The sequence below is a fragment of the Chrysemys picta genome, chromosome 14, assembly GCF_011386835.1.
Source record: "Chrysemys picta bellii isolate R12L10 chromosome 14, ASM1138683v2, whole genome shotgun sequence".
In the NCBI taxonomy this organism is placed as follows: domain Eukaryota; kingdom Metazoa; phylum Chordata; order Testudines; family Emydidae; genus Chrysemys; species Chrysemys picta.
Genome location: NC_088804.1, coordinates 36,699,649 through 36,722,467, shown reverse-complemented (window position 1 = coordinate 36,722,467; position 22,819 = coordinate 36,699,649).

Here is a 22,819-nt window from a genome sequence, read left to right as displayed (position 1 = left end):
CATGTAGACCTGTTTTCCTTCTCCCTCGCTACAAGAGGCTTCCATAGACTCACCACTGATGTATGTTATTATTATTTAATACATAACACCTCTCTATCGCTTCTCATCCTCAAGGCACTTTCCAAATATGAATTAATTAATCCTTGCAGCCCACTGGTGCTACGATTCTCATTGACCAGATGAAGAACCTGAGGAAAAGTGACAGTGAGTGAATGGCAGGGCCAGACTGAGACTTCTAGGTTCCATAGGCAGCCCACTAGATGATGCTGATTTCTCTACACCTGCACCATACTCTTGGCCCAGCGAGGGAGCTGCTTTGTGTTGCTCGTCTTATAGGCTTTCTCCCATTGATTTACCCCCAGTAAAATTGGGACATGTGAGAGGGGAATCAGGCCCATAGATTTGTGCATAGACAATGAGTTATTTGAACCGGGTTGCATTCTGTGCTTGGTTACACTGGTGTATATCCAGAGCAACTGCCTTGACTTTGATGGAGTAGCTATAGCTTTACACCAGTGTAAATAAGAGCAGAATTTGGCCCCCAGCTTTTACATTTTCTCTTGCTTGAAATATCAGAACCAGACTGCCTTGGGTGTAGGCTACACAACAAAACCCCTATCCTGGATTGATATTGCTTTGAACAGAAAGCTAACGTAATATTTATTACTCTATTAAAGGAGATGGAAGATTCCAGCGAATACTGTAGGACATGTACATCACACACCTGATATCAGCATTGTCTTTTTCCTCTTCGTTGACTCCATCTCATTTTTTATTGATGGCCACCCATTCCATATGTTACTGAAATTAGAGTGGCTGAATCTAATACCCCTTACCACAGGCATTGTGTATGTTGAGCAAATGGCTATTCCTATAGCCTTACATGCACATCTACCTTAAGTGCATGGTGGAAACTGCAATGGAGAGAAAGCTATTGGGATCTTTATCAGGTATCTGATATTTTGCTGGAAGAAGGTCAGGCTATTTCTGGCTGCCATGTGTGTTGCATTTCATCACCTGATATAGGGAGGAAATTGTGAAAAAGAAATTGAAACGGTCACGATCCAGCAGACCAGGGAAGGATGAAAGCCACCAGCTTCGATGGGTCAGGCGAAAGCTGCATGTTTTGACATATAATAGTTAAGGACATTTCTTTCAGACTTTGGCAGGGAGTAGACTGGGTACATTTTGTTCAGAGCTAGATTGTATAATTTGCTACGGCAAGAGGAGTTGATGTTATAAAATTTGCAACCAATTAGCAAACAGGAAAAAAATACAAGAAACTCCAAGCGCGTCTGATGAAATAACACATGCCAGACAAGGAATCCTTTGGCAGGGTTTTAGTGCATTGGTGCATATAGTCAAATGCAGGCTTAGAGCGAAATTCTGCCCTGACTTTCACTCCATGCCACCAACTGAAATAAAAAGAGAGAAAGACTAGAGGATCGATTCGGTCTTGACTTAGCTTGTCCCCTTCTGCATAGCCAACAGTTTTGAACTGGACAGTTTTGGGGTTTCTGCTCAGAGGCACCTTGCAACTAGGGTTAAATCAGTATATTCTATGACTTCTTAAGCGTCTCTCTATCTTCACAGGTAATGATACTGTACCTCTCCCATACTGCCCAGGACCATTGCTGGAAGCAAGGGCACTTTCACACACGAGACAGGGGTAATGTCCACACATGAGGCATTGCATTGCATATAGAGCTATAAGGACCAGCTAAGCTTGCTGCTGCATTGTTTGTGTCTTCTTGTGTATGCTGGGGGCGGGGAGGGGGTAGGAGATTGTAATCTGCACTGGTTCTGGGAGACCTGAGCTAATGACCCCACCCCAACTTTTAACCAATAACTTCAGGGTGTAGGAGAGTGGACATACATTCTTCTGACCTGTTTTCTCCTACCACCTGGCCTTTTTAGACTGAACTTACACCTATTATTATATAGCTCAATAATAGATTGAGTTTCTCCAGCAGATGGTTTTGTATTCTAAATGTTATCCTTTCATTAATATGTACCGTTGGAGGGACCTGATCATTCCAATGAGAGAATTATTTTCTTTACAATCCTCCACATACATGCTTTCATGGAGTCTATCTCATTTCTTGTTGTGTTGAGAGGTTTAATATAGTATAGTACTGTGACACAGTAATATTAGAAAGCAACAAAGAGTCCTGTGGCATCTTATAGACTAACAGATGTATTGGAACATAGGCTTTCATGGATGACTACCCACTTCGTCAGACATAATAATAGAGTGCAATAATATCATCATTTCTATCAGGTACATTGTCCAGAATCTTTTTAATTCACCCCAAAGAACTATAACATGTGTTCCTAAGTGCTTTGATGTACATCTGCACAAATTATTACTCATATTAAACCACAATTTATCATTCCTACAGGCTTCTACTGTCGTTAATTCATAATGACCTTAATTGTGTACATTTTGAACTAGAATCTTTAGCTACATTATAGTTAGAAGTTACAAATCATTGTATTTCACTTCCAAGCAGGTGGAATCTAAATCTTGCTCTGATGCTCATTTTAAATTATGTTGAATTTTAGTGTTTAAATCCAGAAATCAGCTTTAAATGATTCATGCCTTATGTTGTCTTCCATATAAAATATTTGGCATAAACTGTCAGTTGGTGTCTGTAAGGCATGGCAGATGAAACGCAAGTGTTGTTTTGTAAACATTTCCAGAAATATTTGTGGCATACATTCTCAATAGGACCTAAATCAGTAATTTTATAAAGAGCTGAGAATAATTAGCCATTGGAACAATTCACCAAGGGACCTGGTGGATTCTCCCTCACTGACAATTTTTAAATCAAGATTGGATGTTTTTCCAAAAGACCTGTTCTAGGAATTATTTTGGGGAAGTTCTATGACCTGTGCTATACCGGTGAGACTAGATGATCATGGTAGTCCCTTCTGGTCTTAGAATCGATGAATCATTCACAATCCAGCATATTGTTGTTTATCACTGTTTGTTACAGAGTTATTGTAGTTATGTCTAGCCTTAATAGCCTTAGACTATAATACAACCTAGTCCACATAGTACATGCTCAGCACATTATTGGGTTGTTAGAACTGTCATAAAGAAACAAAACAAAAAACAGATATAGTTCTCCCCTGGGCCTCAATACTGTTCCAAATCAGTGGCAAAACTTCCATTACTTCAGTCATGCAGAATCAGGCCCTAGTTGATTATTATTATTATTTGCATTATTGTAATGCTTAGAAGCCTCAGCCAAGCTTGTTGTGTTAGGTGCTGTACAAACACAGGATAAGAGACAGTTCCTGTGCCAAAGAGTTTACAATATGAGATGCCCTGGTAACCTTTAAAATAATAATAAAAAATGTAACTGCGGTGCTGTAAATAGTATTATTACGCACTACTATTGAATGCTTTCCATATTCCCTTTAGGCATAGAGGATTCTGGGAGTGAGCTTTCCCCTCTGGATAAAAAGCAACCCTATTCCCCTAAGCACAATCTTGTCAGACAGTGGGGGATATATAGGTTCTACTAAATTAGTCGTATCTGCACCAATGTAGAAATTGATTTAATATGCTGCATGACTTTTTTTTTATTTTATTTTTTTACATAGCGGTCGTCACTAGGGTAGATTGTTAGGAATCCAGAGGCCTTTGGGACATCCTATGAAAAACGCATAGTTATTAGACTTATTTGCTACTTATTCCTTTGTGCAACCCTTCCTGATATCAATAACCTAAGACCTAAAACTAGCAGGCTTTACTGCAATGAAAACCAACGTGTGCATGCACAGCTTGTGAATTGGATAAAAGGCTCCTGAACAGTAATCACATTTCCTCTTGTTCTGCGCTTTTGAGATATCCCGGTTATGGTATAGGAGGGATAGCTTTCATGCAGGTATTTTATTCTGCTCTATTACATCCCAGTTATTTTACCAAGAGAATCTAAGAAAGAGGAAAATAGAAAAGTAAAGAGCTAATATTTTAACATGGAAACATATCACAGTATAATACAGTGTACACTTAGCATCTGTCATCATTTTACAGTGATCTATCAGTTCTTTTTGGGGGTCTTGCAGAGTTTAACTATTTTTTCTGAATTTATTAAAAGAAAATACATGGATAAACATAATGAGAATGAATGGCAATTTTTTAACAGCAAGGTTAAGTAACCACTGGTTCCCACTATCAAGGGAAGTGGTGGATTCTCCATCACTTGAAGCCTTGAAATCAAGAGTAGATGCCTTTCTGGAAGATTTGCTGTAGCCAAGCACAAGTTATTGGGTTCAATACAAGAAAAACTGTCTGAAATTCTATGGCTTGTGTTATGCAGGAGTGTGCAGTGTTGTTGTAGCTGTGCTGGTCCCAGGTGAGAGACAAAGTAGGTGAGGTAATACCTTTATCAGACCAACTTCTGTTGGTGGAAGGTACAAACTTTTGAGCTGCACAGAGCTCTTCTTCAAGTCTGGGGAAGGAAATCACAGAGTCTGCAGACTAGATGGGCTAATGGCCTTATATGTGTGTACACACACACACACACACACACACACACACTTTACCATTGACTTCTATGGAAGCAAGATTAGATTTCAGATGTAATTCTTAAAAATATAAGGAGTTGTTTAAGAATCAAGCAGCACAAACATTCTCTACAGTATTTTGCCATGCTCAATGCTGGTAAATTTTCACATGCCATGTATTTACAAATATTTCAATTCTAGTAAGTCCAAGTATTTTGTAACAAGGAGATGTTAACAGGGCCGGCTCCAGGGTTTTTGCCGCCCCAAGTGGCGAAGAAAAAAAAAAGCCACTTTGGCGGCAGCTCCACCATCCCTGCTTTTTTCTTCGGCGGCAATTCGGCGGCTGGTCCTTCCCTCTGAGAGGGACCGAGGGACCCACTGCCGAATTGCCGCTGAAGAGCCCGACGTGCCGCCCCTTCCCCTTGGCCGCCCCAAGCACCTGCTTGCTGAGCTGGTGCCTGGAGCCGGGCCTGGATGTTAGCTGAACCATGCTCTACAGAAGCTTGTTAAGAGGCAATCAGGTGAATGGCATAATACTGTATCAAATTTAGATGTAATCAGTACCTAATCCATGTGATCTCTTCATCTCAGAAACTTTGGTAACAGTTTCCTGTAGCTATATTGAATTGCAAATGAATGCATGAGTATCCGTTGTTCTTTTTGGCCATTGTAAGAAATGCTCTTGTATTTAATTATGGCAGAGACCTGACAGCTGGATGTGTCAGACACAGAGCCAGTATTGGCTTCCTCTGCTTAATGAAAACACCATGTCCCTGGTGTCAGGTGTACAGAAAATGAATCAAGAAAGGGGCACCTCCAAAGTACAATAAGAGTTACCAGAAATTAACAAAAAGTAACCTGAAGACAGCTTGCTTTCAGGTAAAGATAGGCCTGAACCAAGTGCTTTTTAATATCTATTGGTCATCATAGACTGTGTGGAGCTCCCTTAAGTACCTAAAGACTGCCAGAAGTTCTGTATTCCTTTTCTCTTTTATTATTTTTTTTCTTTTAAAAAGCTAGGGTAACAAAATGCAAAAAACTGGCATTACAGCACCATTAAGGTTGAGAAATGAAGTACACAAAGTCAAGTCATTCAAAAGCCGAAGGCTTCTAATTATTATTTATTATTATCTGTACTGTCGTAATGCCTAGAGGCCCCAATTAGAAAGGATTCGCATTGTGCCCCACCTACAAAATATGGGTGATGGAGTTATCCATATGATAAAATGCAGAGAAATTTGATAAACTGCATTTATCAGTTAGCCTTGACCATTTCACCAACACTTTCCCCACTATTGGGTTGTTGCTGGAACAGCGTCTAACATTCTAAATCTCTGAGCACATCAGAGAGAAGGAATTTACTACTACCTTGTTTCTTTCTTCCCAGATCATGGAATCCCAGCTAAAGTAACTATAACCTTTGGTGTAGCATGGAGAATATTGAGGCCTGGAACAATGAGCTGTCTCAAGTCTCTCATATTTCAACCCTGCATGGCTAGAATTGAAGCTTTATACAATTTAGAAAGGGAGATTAGCAAGTTTTTCAGTGGCATGCACAACAGCAGATTTGCTTTTAGCACTGGAGGGTGCTGAGATATCGGATTATACAACTGAATTTTTAAACAGAGGCTATTTTAGGCAAGCATTTTTAGGTTTTAAAACTTTGTTTTATTTTTTCTTTCCTTCAATGGTTTGGATAGTTTGCTTTCTGTCTTTACAGATGGATGGATGCAACAAAAAATATTACTAATACATTTTTTAAAAACTTTCTAAGCATTTGCAAAATATTATTGTCTGTTAAAAAGTTGTATATGCAGTAGATGATGATGTCATACAGTACAGACGTGCTACTGGCACTCATTTGCGGGGACCTGCACAATTTCTTTTTGTTTTTACTTTATGCAAACTCACACCCATAAAATAACACAACTGTAGGGTGACCAGATGTCCTGATTTTATAGGGACAGTCCCGATTTTTGGGTCTTTTTCTTATATAGGCTCCTATTAACCCCCACCCCCATCCTGATTTTTCACATTTGCTGTCTGGTCACCCTACACGACTGCCATGTTCTTGATCCAAAACGCAGTGAAATCAATGGGAGTCTTTTTATTGATTTTTAATGGGCTTTTCATCAGGCCATAGATATTTTTTTTTTAAATTGTATTTGTTTATACATACCTATATCTATCTCCCCAATACATACTGTGCATAGCTGGATAGATAGATAGAGAGAGCTAGAGCTAGAGAGATACAGATATAGATATAGCTATTATAAAAATAGTTGCAGACATTAACTCAGACCTGGGTAATGGAGATCGCCCCAAATTAAACAGTGTCATCTCGTTATATAGTTATTAAAATTTTGTGGCCATCTTGCTAAACAAATCTGCAAATGCTGAAGCCAGTCTTCTACAGCCTAAGAAATATTTCTTAGAAAGAAATTTATTTTTGTCCGTCTCCGATTCAAACATAATCCTTAAGGACTTGTAGGTGTCCTACCCCTGTTGTTTTGGATTCTTCTGTGCTCTATAAGAAGGAAAGAATTACAACATGTGTGAAAAACTAAACAAGCAGATGCATGCTCAGTCTGTTTTACTGGAGCAGGTGAGATTGTAATGCTACTCAAATGGTTATTACACCTGTCACACTTCAGAGCAACCGTACCTGTATTCCCTCTCCGTGGTCTCTCAAGGGCACCCACTCTAGGCTCCTGGATCGTCACCCATCACCTCTTTTGGGCAAAGACCTGTCTCTCTTCCTTCTCACGGGTTTTTTTTCAGGCTGCACAGTTCCCCCCCCAACACTTGATATTCCCAGCAGGCTAAATTGACTCATGAGGTCAGCATCTGTGCTTTGCTTTCTCTCCAGAGGCTATGAACAGCGTAATTGCCAGCAGCTAGAAGTTACCACACAGCTGGGCAACAAAATGGCAGATGAAATTCAATGTTGATAAATGCAAAGTAATGCACATTGGAAAACATAATCCCAACTATATATACAAAATGATGGGGTCTACATGAGCTGTTACCACTCAAAAGGAGATCTTGGAGTCATTGTGGGTAGTTCTCTGACAGCATCTGTGAAATGTGCAGCGGCAGTCAAGGAAGCTAACTGAATGTTAGGAATCATTAGGGAAGGGATAGATAAGACGATAATAAATATCATAATGCCACTATATAAATCCATGGTACACTCACACCTTGAATACTGTGTGCAGTTCTGGTCATTCCATCTAAAAAAGAGATATTAGAATTGGAAAATGTACAGAGAAGCATAACAAAAATGATTAGGGGTCTGGTACAGCTTGCATATGAGGAGAGATGAAAAAGTCTGAGACTGTTCAGCTTGGAAAAGAGACGACTAAAGGGAGGATACGATAGAAGTCTATAAAATCAAGAATGGTGTGGAGAAAGTGAATAAGGAAGTGTTATTTACCTCTTCATATAACACAAGAATCAAGGGTCTCCCAATGAAATTAATAGTCAGCAGGTTTAAAACCAACAAAAGGAAGTATTTCTTCATACAACACATAGTCATTCTGTAGAATTCATTGCCAGGAGATGTTGTGAAGGCCAAAAGTATAACTGGATTAAAAAAAGACTTAGATAAATTCATGGAGGCTACATCAATGGCTATTAACCAAGATGGTCAAAGACACAACTCGATACTCTAGGTGTCTCTAAGTTCTAATGAATATTCAAGAGTTGTGAATTGTTAAATGCATGGCAGACGTTAGCACAATATGCATATGTAGGCAGGAGGTAGGTGATATTCAACTTGTACTAAAGGGCAGTCTTTCCAAAAGGGATAAAAGAGCAATTCCTTAATATGAGATACTATCAGATGACTTTCCCCTGTCCTTTAACATGTGTCCTATCCACGGGAAAGGGGGAGGGAAGAAGGGAATTTCATTCTAATATTTCACAGGGGAAAATTCAAATGTTAAAATTTCCCCTGTCAAGTAATTGAAAGTTCCAAAACAAGCCTGAGTTTTGGTGAATGAAACATATTCTTCCTTGTAGTTATCTTAAAATATTCCCCCTGGATGTAGGAATATGAGTGGAGGGATGGGGGAGGAATGAGAGGAATGTTTCTTCATCCCCCCCCCCCCAAATGCAAGTGTAATTGTGTATTTTAATGTCAGTTTAATATAGGAAGTACAGGGTCACATTATACAGTGACACATTTTCTTTACAAACCCAACCAAACATGTTTGTCTCCTTCCCATTCAAGTTTAAACTGTAAAAGAAAAAAAAAAGTTTCACTTCACTGTCTACTTGGGGATTTTGCTTATAATTTAATTCCTTCCCCTTTCTGTTTCTCATGCTATTTTTCTCTACCCCCACCTCATTTTACACTTTCATTCTGCAAAAAGTCAGCAGCATGAGAAAGAAACCCCCACTCATGACTTTGGGGATCAAATAAATAAATAAAGCAAAGGGTGTCAGATAGGCTCTAGTTTCTAAGCTCAGTCTAAATCCAGAAAAGGAAAAAGATGCTACAGCATTCGGGTCTCTTATATTTCCTCCTGATTAAGTCATTCACTCCAGCTGAGCTCAGCCTCCTTTCACCCCAGGGTTGTTTGCTTGGCCGTCTTTTCAAAGAAGGCCTACACCTGTGACAGACCGTTCTGTTCAGGGAGAGAGCATTAACCCTTTCTTTGACAGCCACTAGAGCCTACCACTAACCAATAATTTTTCCTCTTATCATCTATTTCCCTTTATTCTGTCCTTTTCATTCATTTTGTTTTATTTTCCTTTGCTTCTTTCCTTCTGATCTTTTTTTTATCCTCTTTCGCATTTGTCTCCCAACTGCTGCTTTCCCTTCATCCCCTCCCCACAATCATCTCTTCTCCTGTACCCGTTTCCAGCTCACTTATCTTTCAATCAAATTCAGTTTCCATTTTCTCTCTGCTTGGCTGCCTCATGCCTTTCCTTGCTGTGTCATCTTCTCCATCTCTCATCTACTTATCTCCCCTCACCACACATGCTGTCAGACACACATGGGGGCTGTCTCTGAAGCTTGATAATGACAAGCCTGTGAACGGCTTCTTTTCTGAGCATGAGAACTCAGAAACCTGTCATTTTCAAACTACTTTAGACTCTATGTTTTTTTTTTTCTTTTTCAGCTGTGGTACATAGTGGTACATGGACACAGACAGTCTGTCCTCCTGTCCTGGTTAAACCACTGTTGCCGCCACGGACAGAGGGGTTCTGTTGCATTCTGGCTCTTTGTCCTTGTCAAACCCAACTGCTCTAAACGTGATATTTCAGACATAAACACCCCAATTCTGGCCTTCACCTTGCTCCCCTATGCTCCCTTCACCTTGCTCTCCTGTAGTAACGGAGCCACAAAAACTTTGAAACCCTTGAATATCCCTGGCTTTAGGGGGGCTCCCAGCTGGTGTTGAACTAGCACTAGACTGCTCCCCAGCTTGCATTCTCTGGAAAAAGGGGTGTGACAAGAGTGCATTGGGGGCTGGAGCATGGATGGTTCCAGGTTTACAGTGGGGCAATCCAATGAATTATGAAATGTGTGTTCCAAGGAATGCCCACACACAGCTGGCAGTTGTGTAGATTCCAAAAGCTTCAGTGGAGCAATAAGATCACGAGTGATGGACACACACTGAATATACAGCCAGACCATCTTAAGGACCTAGCTACAGACTGATCCAAGTGGTGCTCAGTCTTCAAAGAGGCCTACGTCCCTTTGGGATTTGCCATGATGATGCACAAAATTAAACTGAGTTTAGCCGTTCACAGCTCAGAGTCAGGGCCAAAAAGTTTGTAACCTAACGTCAGGTGCTACAAATGATTTCTACAATATTCATAATTGATTACCGGTACCTTCATCCTTCAAGTACTTCAGTTTAGTTGGAAGTAGAACCAAAAGCAGTCTGTCACTCACCACTTTCACCCTGTTCTGCAAAGATGTCTTATCAATAGTTAACCACAGTATTTAACTATTTGAAGATCTTTCTTTGGAAGGCTTGATTTGTCCAGAAATAAAACTATGGAGTCAGATCCCCAGTAGATGTAGTCCATGAAGTCAATGGACTATGCTGATTTACAACAGTTGAGAGTCTGGCCCATGATATCTAAACTGACTTCTATTTGGTATTACCAAGTCACAAAAGAGCCACAAGAAACCATTCTGTTTAGGACACTGGCTCACATAGTGACTGATATATTTGATGGCTACCTGATTTTCTGAATTACATACTAAACCAAAATATCCCCACCACATCTCTTCAAAAATGGTTTACGATTCTGTAGCCAGAATAGACATGTTTGTGCTACAGTAAAACCTTCTAGAAAGCAGAAAACTCAGGTTCCATAATCTACAAGGATCTGGAGCCAATCAGCCATAACACGTATGCAAAAGGCTGGAGCTCATTAAATCAGTTCAAGGAAAGTCAGTATAATTTAATATTAAAAATGTTAAAGCGACTGCTTGGTTCATGTTTTATTTTACAAAGGGCAGTTTGGTTATTAGGATCTATTATGGTCTGCTCTTTGGATACTTATTTGTTATGCCATACAGATATGATCTAACATTTGCTTTCTGATAATCTCCATTTATGCTACATACTATCTGGAGATGTGAGTGTGAATAACCCTCAACTGCCTGAAAACAATTTAAAACAGCAACGCAATGAATACGAAAACCAAAACATAACCCCCGCCATCTAGATATATCACTGCTCTACAGCCAAAATGCTTCTGAAATAAATGTAGTCAAACTTTACTAATTCTGGGTCACTGAGAACGAAAATGATGCTTAAAATTGTTGATTTGTTCTAGTTTTCAAGATATGCTATTGGGTCAGTATATACGACCCTTGACTTGGGAATGGCGGAGGATAAGTGAGTTATAAAGGGAAGGGATCTCAATTTAAACCAGAAATGACTAAAATACCTCTTTGACTGGATCTATGAATAAATCTATGACTGGGTTTGGACAGTACTTGCTTTTTAGGCAAAACAATGAATGATGCAATCTGAAGCTGGTATTGCGTCATACATGACATGAATTATTCCTAGAAGTCATGGATGATGCAATCATAACGAAGCTTATATCACTCTGCTGAACAAATTGCCCTATATCAGCTCTAGAAATCATACAGTGTCGTGCTCTCTTATTTGTCAGTGTTTGATTTTGCAAAGGGACACATTTCTGTTTAGCCAAAGTGAGCAGAGATACCTCATACTTGTGTGAACAGTGCAGATAACTTCTGCTATGTTTGTGGTGAAGTGACTTTTGCATCACAAAAGCGCAGTATAACCACTATGGTTAAGAAAGCCTATCACCTTTATTTTGGCTGCAAAATTGGAGATCAGGACAAGAGGTGGGCCCCACACATATGCTGCAACACTTATGCAACAAATCTTTGCCAGTGGTTGAACAGGAAAAGGAAATCTATGCCTTTTGCAGTGCCAATGATTTGGAGAGAGCCAACAGATCATACCAGCAATTGTTACTTCTGCATGGTGCCTCCAGTTGGGAAAGGTGTGTCAAAGAAGAAAAAGTGGACTGTGCATTATCCAAACATTCCATCAGCTATACGCCCAGTACCACACGGAGAAGGACTGCCCATTCCTGATGCACCAGAATCATTCTCACTTAAGTCAGACGAGGAAGAGGAAGAGGATGAAACTTCTGGTCCTGAACCATCAATGTTACAGGACCCACATTTTCTCCCATCCTCCTCCTCTGAACCACACCTCATAACACAAGGTGAACTGAATGACCTTGTCAGGGATTTGGAACTACCCAAGAGTAAGGCAGAGCTGTAGGTCTCCAGACTACAGCAGTGGAATCTCCTGGCAGGTGATGTTAGGGTTTCCATGTTCCGTGACCGTCAAAAGGATCTTGTCCCATTCTTCTTCATGGAAGATGATCTTGTAGCCTGCAACAACATCGATGGTGTGATAGCAGCCCTCAACATCGTTCACAATCCAGATGAGTGGAGACTGTTCATTGATTCATCGAAGACGAGTCTTAAAGCAGTTTTACTGCATAATGGCAATGTTTTGCCATCAATTCCAGTTGGTCATGCAGTCCATATGAAGGAAACCTATGACAACATGAAACAACTTTTGAGGTGCATAAACTATGACCAACATCAGTGGCAGCTTTGTGGCGATTTGAAGGTTGTTGCTCTCTTGCTTGGTCTGCAGACTGGATACACAAAGTACTGCTGTTTTCTCTGCGAATGGGATAGTTGTGCAAGAGATTCCCACTACATCAAGAAAGATTGGCCATTCCGACAGTCATTGGAGCCTGGGAGGAAAAGTGTTCAGCATCCACCACTTGTTGAATCAAGGAAGATTTTCTTACCACCCTTACACATCGAGCTGGGTCTGATGAAGAACTTTGTCAAGGCCATTGACAAAACACAAGCAGCTTTCAAGTACCTCCGTGGAAAATTTCCAAGGTTAAGTGAAGCTAAGATAAAGGAAGGTGTCTTTGCTGGTCCTCAGATTCGTGAACTTCTTCAAAATGATGCATTTGATCATGCACTGCGTGGCAAGGAAAAGACGGCATGGAAAGCCTTCCAGTTAGTGGCAATAAATTTTCTCGGAAACAACAAGGCAGACAACTACAGGTTGTTGGTGGAAAACCTTCTCAAGGCATACAAAAGCCTTGGTTGCAACATGTCACTAAAGATACATTTTTTGCACGCTCATCTAGATTTTTTTCCACTGAACTGCGGAGCAGTGAGCGACGAGCACGGCGAGCGATTTCACCAGGACATTGCAACAATGGAGAAACGCTATCAGGGCAAATGGAGCCCATCAATGCTTGCAGACTATTGCTGGACAGTGACAAGAGATGCTCCATTTAATGAATACAAGAGACAAGCCAAGAAGTGCCGAGTAGAGACTGAATAGGACTAAACTATGTACATAATAGTTTTTTGCCTTTTGTTTCATAATAAATTTTATTTATATAACCCTTTTGCTGATTTTTAAAGTGTTACATAAACAGGACAGGTGAAATATTATCATGTAAAGCAACCATAAACACATGAAAAGACCTAGGTTTACAATTTATGATTAAAATCTACTATCTACACAATATACATAGACATAAAATGTAAAAACTTAAATATCGTAGAAACAGTAGCCAATCAGTTGTTTTAATTGTCATATTTGAATTCAGCACATCAAAATACATAATAAATAGCACATTTTATCTCTGAAGCAGACGACTTCTCAAAAATTGTAGACCAGTGTTATTAAAAGCAGAGCAACAAAAGTTTTCATAGTCAATCTGAAAGATATAGATACACAAGCCAACAAAATAAGGATGTAGTTTAACCTTGTTGGTATTACTTTCAAATACAAAATCTTTACAGTGAAAAAAGAATAGTTCATTCCTTCCATTTCCAGTCATGTGGACAATGCTGATTTAACATATAGGTCATACTTGAAAGGGCGTACTCTAACTTTGGGCCTTTGAAAATGGTTTTCTGTGCTTAATTTATTCCCTCGCTTCAGTTCGGTATAATCCTGGTATATATACTATACCTTTCATCTGATGTCTTTTTATGTCCCAAAACATTTGTAATCTCTACTCTGGCTCATCTTATTATAATAGCAATGTCTTCTATTGTTACTTGGTACACTACATGAATAACAACAATAATGCAGGGTTCATGATAAAGCATTAACACTAGGGTGAGATTTTCAAAAGTTCCTCTGTGGTTTAGGACTACAAATCCTGGGATTTGAACTCATTGGGGAAAAAAATTGAAAAATTTTGAAACTTCAAAGTTGTTTCCATTTTGCAGTGGTCAAAATTGACCCTATTTACAGTGTTTTGCATATTTGACAAAACTTTGTAATCCAGCTTTTTATCAATTGTTTTTATTGTCAGTGCTTTTGAAACCACTGTCAAATTAGTTATGGACATTTTTCATGTGTTGAAAAATGGGGTTTCAAGTAACGAAAAACTTAATCATTAAAAATGTTTCAATTTTTTTTTTTGCAAAAAGTGAAAGCTGTAGGAAAGTCACCAGTTTCACAACATTCTCCATAAAAGCTCTTTTTTTTTTTTAAATCCCTTTTCATTCTAAAACTTTCAATAAGCTGTATGGACCATAGAGATTTTTAAATAATGCACCATGCCCTGAAGTAGGCAAAACTCCATTAACTTCAATGAGAGTTCTACCTTTGTAAGGACTGAGTAAAAGACTTCAGGATTTGGGCTGTTGTGAGTGAAAAAAAATATGACAGAATGAAGCAGCATCAGTTCTTGATAACTGATTCTTGTGGCTGTCTACAGTCTTGGCCTGGGCAGCCTGCTATTTAATGCATCTCCTCCTGGGACCTCCCACAGCACCACTATTTGGTCCTGACCACATTTCCACACAGTCAAGGGGCTGTGAATATGTTTTGCATGGATGCCACTTTCCCTTACATAGCAACTTTCTCTCTCTGTGCAGCCCCACTATGGCATTTTTTTTTTAAATATGAAGGTATACCTATCTCATAGAGCTGGAAGACACCTTGAAAGGTCATTGAGTAAGTTGAGTCCAGTCCCCTACCTTCACAGCAGGACCAATTTTTGCCCCAGATCCCTAAATAGCCCCCCTCAAGGATTGAACTCACAACCCTGGGTTTAACAGGCTAATGCTCAAAGCTCTGAGCTATCCCTCCCCCATATGTAGGAGAGCACTGGAGAGTGCATCTGGGTCTGAGATCATTCACGTCCATGTGCAGTTTTTTGTTCTATTGCTTAAATTCTCCTGCCAGAAAGTTCTGTTTTGACTAATAAGAAATCGGCAGGAAATCAGCTTTTACAGATCTGCAGATTGAGATTTGAAAAAGCTGACAGGATAAGTATCTCGAAAACCAGCTCTCACCTTGGCAAGCTGCCACACTTTCAACTCTGAACCCAATTAAAACACTTTGGCATCAGTACTCTGAAAGCAAAGGACACAGCTTTGTTTCACAGCACCCCAAACTCTTACAAACAATTTGATTATCGATAATAATAGTAACAATAAAACCCCTCTATTTTCATCCTCTTTTTTCAGTTCTCTCTGAAACACGTTTACTCATTTGACCTTGGCAGCTGAACTCACATACCTCAGTAAAAAATAAAATACCAACCAAGATGGACGAAGTCATTTACAGACAGCTCTTGAACCAATTGGGTTAAAGTCATCTCTGGTGTGCGGTGTAGTTACACAAGGTTTGAATTTGCATCAGTCTCTTGTCCCAGAGTGTTGTACCAATTCATAAACCAGAACCTAGCTAAAAAGCTAATCAATTTTTTTCACTAAAATGTTTTTCAATGGAAAATGGCTTTTTGAAGAAACACATTTTTGTAAAAGAAAAAAATTCTGTTTTTGTGAAATATGTTTAGATTTTTGACAAAAAGAACCTGGAAACGTGAAAACCAAAAATGTATCACTTTTCAGCAACCCAAAACCAGAATTTTTTAATTTAAAGCCTCTTTTCTTTTTTTAACCAAGACCCAAACAAATTTCAGTTTTCATTGTTTTGATTTTTCAACAACACCCCCAAAATTATGAATTTTTTTTTTGCCCAAACCGTTTTCATTGAATTTTTCCACTGGAAAAAAAATCCTCATCCAATCTATCTAGATTCCATTCCCACATAAGAAGAAGTCTTCTCAAATCCCGCTCCCACTGGAAAATTTTGACATGTGGGCAGAAATATTTCTAGAGAGCTAAGCCGTGGGTCAACACTTCAGGCAGCTACCAGATTCTGGCGAGGTTCTATTTGCTGCATACCACGTACTTCATTCCATGGAGATAAATACACAGAAACATTGGCAAAACTTCATGTTATCCCCACAAGCAATAGAAGGTAGGGGACTTCTCCCCATTTTAGAAGGCCACTGTACTAGGGCAAGAAGAAGCATGGGAAGGGGGACTAGTCTAGGGGTCGGCAACCTTTCAGAAGTGGTGTGCCGAGTCTTCATTTATTCACTCTAATGTAAGGTTTCGCGTGCCAGTAATACATTTTAACATTTTTAGAAGGTCTCTTTCTATAAGTCTATAATATATAAATAAACTATTGTTGTATGTAAAGTAAATAAGGTTTTTAAAATATTTAAGAAGCTTCATTTAAAATTAAATTAAAATGCAGAGCTCCCTGGACCAGTGGTCAGGACCCGGGCAGTGTGAGTGCCACTGAAAATCAGCTTGCGTGTCGCCTTTGGCACACGTGTTATAGGTGGCCTACCCCTGGTCTAGTCATTAGGGTGCTAGTTTGGGCCTTAGAAGACCAGGGTTAAATTCCCTAATCTACCACAGACCTCTTACGTAAATTTGAGCAGGCTGTTTAGTCTCTCTATGCCTCAGTTCCCCATCTGTAAAATGGGGAAAAATAGCACTGACCTACCTCACGGAGGTGTTGTGAGGAAAATACATTAAAAAAATGAGAGGCTTTCAGATTCTATGGTAAAGAGGGACATATAAACAGCTTAGATAGAAGAAAACTGCTAGCCCATTCTTCCTTTCTGTCAAACATCAACTTACTCTTCCCTATACTCAGTTTCTTCTGTAAACTTCCAAAGACTTTTGGCAAGTACCTGAGGATGAAGGGAGAGGTGGTCAGATGTTATCATTTTACAGCGCTCCCCATTCCTAGATCCCTTCAGGGAAAGCTCTTTATATGAGCACAATCTGCCAGTGTCACCCAGCTCAGATACTCTACAGCTGTGTGCCCATATGATCACTTAATCTGCCTGTTTCATAAGATAATTACTGAATAAGAAATTAATATTAGCATTTAAAGCCATATCCTTAATAATTACAGTGACTGGCTGCCTAGCTAGGGTGATTAAGAAAATCCAGGCCAGACAGAGTTTTATAACAGAGTGGAGAACTGAGAACATTTCAGTGAAGGCAAATGTTGAAAGGATAGGATTGATGATGAATCTGGAACTTGCACTTGGTGAGTTACAATTAGCTCACATACCAGCTCATGGCCTGTGCACCCCTTTCAATTGTTCATGCCAGACAAATGGTTGCAAATCATCTATAGGCTATTGAAATGACCATCTGACCTGCCTGTGATTTAGAATCATATCATTGTGGGGCTGGAAGGGACTGCAAGAGGTCATCTAGTCCAGCCCCCTGCGCTGAGGCAGGACCAAGAAAACCTAGACCATCCCTGACAGGTGTTTGTCCAACCTGTCCTTAAAAACCCTCCAGTGATGGGGATTGATTTCTCTAGCTCATAAAATAATAACGTCCTCAAAATATTTAAATAGACTATTTCATCCTGAAGGCTCTTGAAGTTTTTTACAGCAAATTGTAAAACTGAACATCTTTCTGCATTTTTCCACTCAGTGCCCCAGAGAAGCTGTAGAGAGGCCAACCTATTCGCATCCTAATGACACTGAGGTCTCTCCCTCACCCATGGAGAGATGTAGAGGTAATTTTGCCTTGTGCATGTCTCAGAATCAGGCACCAGGTAGTCGCTGTGTGTGATACATGTATGCCAATAGTAAGGGCTGAGGAAACGAGATAATTGAGCATTACACAGTGAATACAAATGATAAACTTAACAACACAGGATCCCCCAGCTCAGAAATCAAAATGTTCCATGCAGGAATTGCTATCAGAAAGTGTTTTGTATAGTTATGCTTCTGCACACATGCTGTATGTAAGCATTTCACGATGCTATTTTTTTTCCAATTGCGTATCAGAATTTTGTCATATTCCTGCCATACTGAGTGTATTCTTTGGTTTTACTGAGGTGGGAAGGATACTTTTATACCTACCAGAAAGTTCCTTTATTTGCTGTCTTCATATGTCTGCTAACTGCAACCACTCACCAGCGCTGCTATTCTGCAAAAATGATGAACAAGATGTGCTGCCTAATGCTGGTGCAACACGGGAGACAGACAGACACGGTGTGAAGGAAGGCTCATCCTCAGGTTTCATGATTGTTACCTTGCACAAAGAAAGGCAGGAAGGATGTAAGGGCAAGACAGAACAACCGATCCTCTGCTGGGCAAACAACACCAAACAGACTGATTTCAAAACAAACATGATACTCTTGAGGAGATGAATTCTTTGATGAGGATCTCCTCCTCGAACAATTCTCTTAATAAGTTTCTTCCTACTTTTAATGCCACTTTCTTAGTGATTTGGGTTAAGGGGGTGACCTTTTTCAAACCATTGTTCTTTGGTCAAGTAAAGAATGAGATATTTGAATTGCAATAGAGTTGGACACTTCATAAATAAGGTGAAAACATCTGAGAATAGTGCTACTTCTTTTATTTTCTGTCACAGAGAACAGTTCCAAAACCTGAAGGAAGATCAAGTGTGCAGTCACCTGAAAGAAGTCAAGTATGTAGAGCAGTGGTTCCCAAACTTGTTCCGTCGCTTGTGCAGGGAAAGCCCCTGGCGGGCCAGGCCAGTTTGTTTACCTGCCACATCCGCAGGTTCAGCCAATCACGGCTCCCCGTGGCTGCAGTTCGCTGCTCCAGGCCAATGGGAGCTGCTGAAAGCGGTGCGGGCCAAGGGACATATTGGCCGCTGCTTCCAGCAGCTCCCATTGGCCTGGAGCAGTGAACCGCGGCCACTGGGAGCTGCAATTGGCCAAACCTGTGGAGGCGGCAGGTAAACAAACCGGCCCGACCCGGCCCGCCAGAGGCTTTCCCTGCACAAGTGACAGAACAAGTTTGGGAACCACTGATGTAGAGTATACTTTCACCTGAAGAAGAGCTCTGTGGAGCTCGAAAGCGTGTCTCTTTCACCAGCAGAAATTGGTCCAATAAAAGATATTACGTCACCCACTTTGTCACTCTAATTACTTTCTTATAACACTGAAGTCCAATCAAACCCATAGTCTGAGGCATAGTCTGCTGTGCCTGGGGCAGGGCAATCTTTTTATTCTGTGTTTCCACAGCACAATGGAATCTGGGTCCATAACTGGGCCCACCAGGCTCTACCGTAATACAAATAATAAATAGTAATTGTGTCTCAGATGTCAGAGTGCCTGCACTGATAAACAGTCAATATTAATGTATATGTCATGTAGGATTTAGGGTGAAATCCTAGAGCTATAATACAGCAGACCCATGGCATGGGGGAGAGAACATGGAAAGGTCATAGGCCACAACACTTCCCACACTTCTGGTATGAGCTCTGAGGCAGCACAAACTGCGGACCGACACAGGGAGATTGTTGATATACAAATTTAGACCAATAGAGATGCCACGCAGATCAACTTTGCTCACTTTTACAAGTAATACGATTTCCCCCCCTGCAACTTCAGCCAGGGATCTGAAAGCTAAGCTGGGGTCTTTCCAGAGCTGGTCAAATTTTGGGAGGCATTTTAAATTTCAATGAAATACTTCATCAAAAATTTGAATTTCATCCTAAAAGAAAGGAGAAGATATCTGCAAAACATTTCCTGATTTCTGTTCAATTTTCTCAGCCATTTCCAGTTCTTTCTTTCTCACACATCACCACCAGTAATAAAGATCTTTCAGGCCAAATTATGCCCTCAGTTTCACATGGATGGCCTCTTTTGCCTTCATTTGTCATGGAAGTGTAAGTGATTGGGACTTAGCAAACAATTCCATTGACAATTCCTCCCTCCCCCTGAAATAAAATAAAATAAGAGACTCCTGCTCTCTTTTACCAAGGCTGGTTCCACAGTGCTAAAGTGAGAAAGCACAGTAGAAAAGTAGCTTTCTCACTAACATCAGCAGGGATGACTCTGACTATACACAGGGATCAGATGTGCTGCGTAAGAAGGTGCTGTTTTTACTTAGTCACTGGGCCAGGTAGAACCCGCTTTAAGCAATGTCATCTGCTAAACCTCTAAGCTTGTGTTTATATCCCATCACCTCAAATACACTCCCTCTTTTATCTGTATATGTACTTACTGGAGACACAGAATGAGCAACAGGTCTGGACTCTATACTACACATACCCAAGTACTGTCTTATTGCCACATGAATAAAAAGCTGCATTGTATAACTTAGTTCCAACATAAGCCTAGTGAACTGATATACGCACCTGTGTGCATTTTGGGAAAACCAGATTGGTGTATATGTGTGCGTGTGTATAATTATATATATCTTTATAATTAAAGCCCATGAATACTTTTATACTGAGAAAGCATTGTGGCATCAACACAGAGCAGTAACCAAAGCATTAAAGAAAACGTGAGAGGGTGGACATATTAGGTATTTGGGGGAAAGTGGGAAAGCTGAAGGGGTCCATCAACACTGACAGTAGAGCAAGCTTAGTCACTTTACTGGTAGCCATGTCTATAATACTGACGGGGGATGGATTAAACCTCTTCTAAACTGTTGTGACCGCCACCCTCACTGAAGATAGCTGGGAGAGGCAGCTAAGTGGGGCCACCTGACACAAATGGGGTATGTGAGCCTGCCCAGTAATTTGGACTTTTGTGGGTGGAAGTGTAACACCGACTGACCCCGGTCGTCGGTGGGCGGGATCGAATCTGAGGCCTCTGGAGCTTAGTGCATTAGCCTCTACTGCATGAGCTAAAAGCCATGTGGCCATTAACTAAGGCTGTAGCAGACTCATTAATCTCTAAGTGGTCTAGGCGCCACTACATGGGACAGAACACCACACCCAGAAGGTGTGTGGGTTACATACTTCCCCTAGTTGAGGAAGCACTTCCTGAGTTTCAAGAACTTTCCAGTTGATATCCTGGATGAGCCCCCACTTGTAACATTGACAGACCCTGGTTGTTGATGGGCAGGATTGAACCTGGGACCTCTGAAGCTAACTGCATGAGCCTCTAGCCACGTGGTCTTTAATTAAGGCTGTAGTAGACTCACTAATCTCCAAGTGGTCTTGGTGCCACAGCACCACACTCGAGAGAGAGAGAGAGAGAGTGTGTGTGTGTGTGTGTGTGTAAAAGAGAGACACAGCTCAAGCTGAAGGACCACAGATAGAAAGCCAGACACGTAGCCTGAGCAAGCTGGCTGAAAGAGTTTGATGCTGTGAGCAAAGTAGCTGTCTCCTGTGTTTTTGATTCCTCCTGTGTTCAGGGAAACAGAACTTGGTACATTCTTTGTAAATGAATAGGTTTCAACAAAGGTACTTGGCTCCACTGTCTATTTCTTCTCCTAGCTGGAACAATCCACGGGGCCCCAAACTTTGACTAGCCACTCTGGCTGAAAAGGGAATCCATACTATCCCAATTCATGGCATCCTGTCTTGTTCCCCCCAGCCAGGGTCCTTTGCTATTTATAATCCTTACAGCAGATTAAATACATCCTGTTGGAAGACGCATGCCCCCACACAAAGTGCTGCTATTCATTTCTTCTTCTTTTTAGCCTTCCCAAAAGACACTTGAAGTCAGAGCAAATCCCCAATGTAGACAAAAGCTACAACTGAACAGCTTAAGTGAGAGGGATTGCAGCACTTCCCTTCCAAAGTCTAATCGAACTTTTTGGTAGGATATTTTTCTTGTTGTCCGGTCTAAACCTTCAAATTGTCAATTTCTGCCAAGTATTCCACCCTGAACCACTCTGAATAATTCTTCACTTTCCTTAACGTTGACACCGTTTAATATCTACAGACAGTTTTCATATAACCCATAAACAATCTTTTAGCTGTTATTCTTTTTGCCTCTTTTCATCAGTCAGTACTTCCAAGTCCTTAGTCAACTTTGCCAATCTTCCTTGGAACCCCCTCCACATTTGTAATATTTTTCTTGAGCTATGAAAATCCAAAGTGGGACATAGAAACTGAACAACCCCAACTCTACATAAAGAAAATGCATGACATTATGCGTACACCTACCAGTATATTCTGATTTGTTGGTTGTGTGTGTGTGTGTGTGGTAGTTTTTTTCTCTTTTGTTTTATGCTACTATATCACTTTACAAGCTTTTTCAGCATTACTGCTTTCTAGACACCTCTTTTCCATTATACATCTCTCCCGCCCTATCCTATAGCTGTGTTTCCTTCAGATTATTCCCCCCCGCGCGCACACACACACACACCAGACTGTAATAGCTTTCCAGGTTCAATCTAATTTTATTAATGCCTGCCATTTTCTTTAATCTTACTAGGTCCATTTATGGTTCTCTCTCTGTCCTCCTGGGTACTTCTCTTGGCTTTAGTATTCATTAAAATGCCTTTTTAGTATGTGAGACATTTGCTGTTATACAAGTGCTTGGGGTATTCTTCTACCCCACAAAAGTCAGACCATTTCAGAATTAATGTGATGACTGTTCTAAGATCAAAAATAAATGAAACAGTGTTTGAATGAGCACGTTTCCCCTTAGGTATTACATCACTGGTAGATGGTAATTCCTTC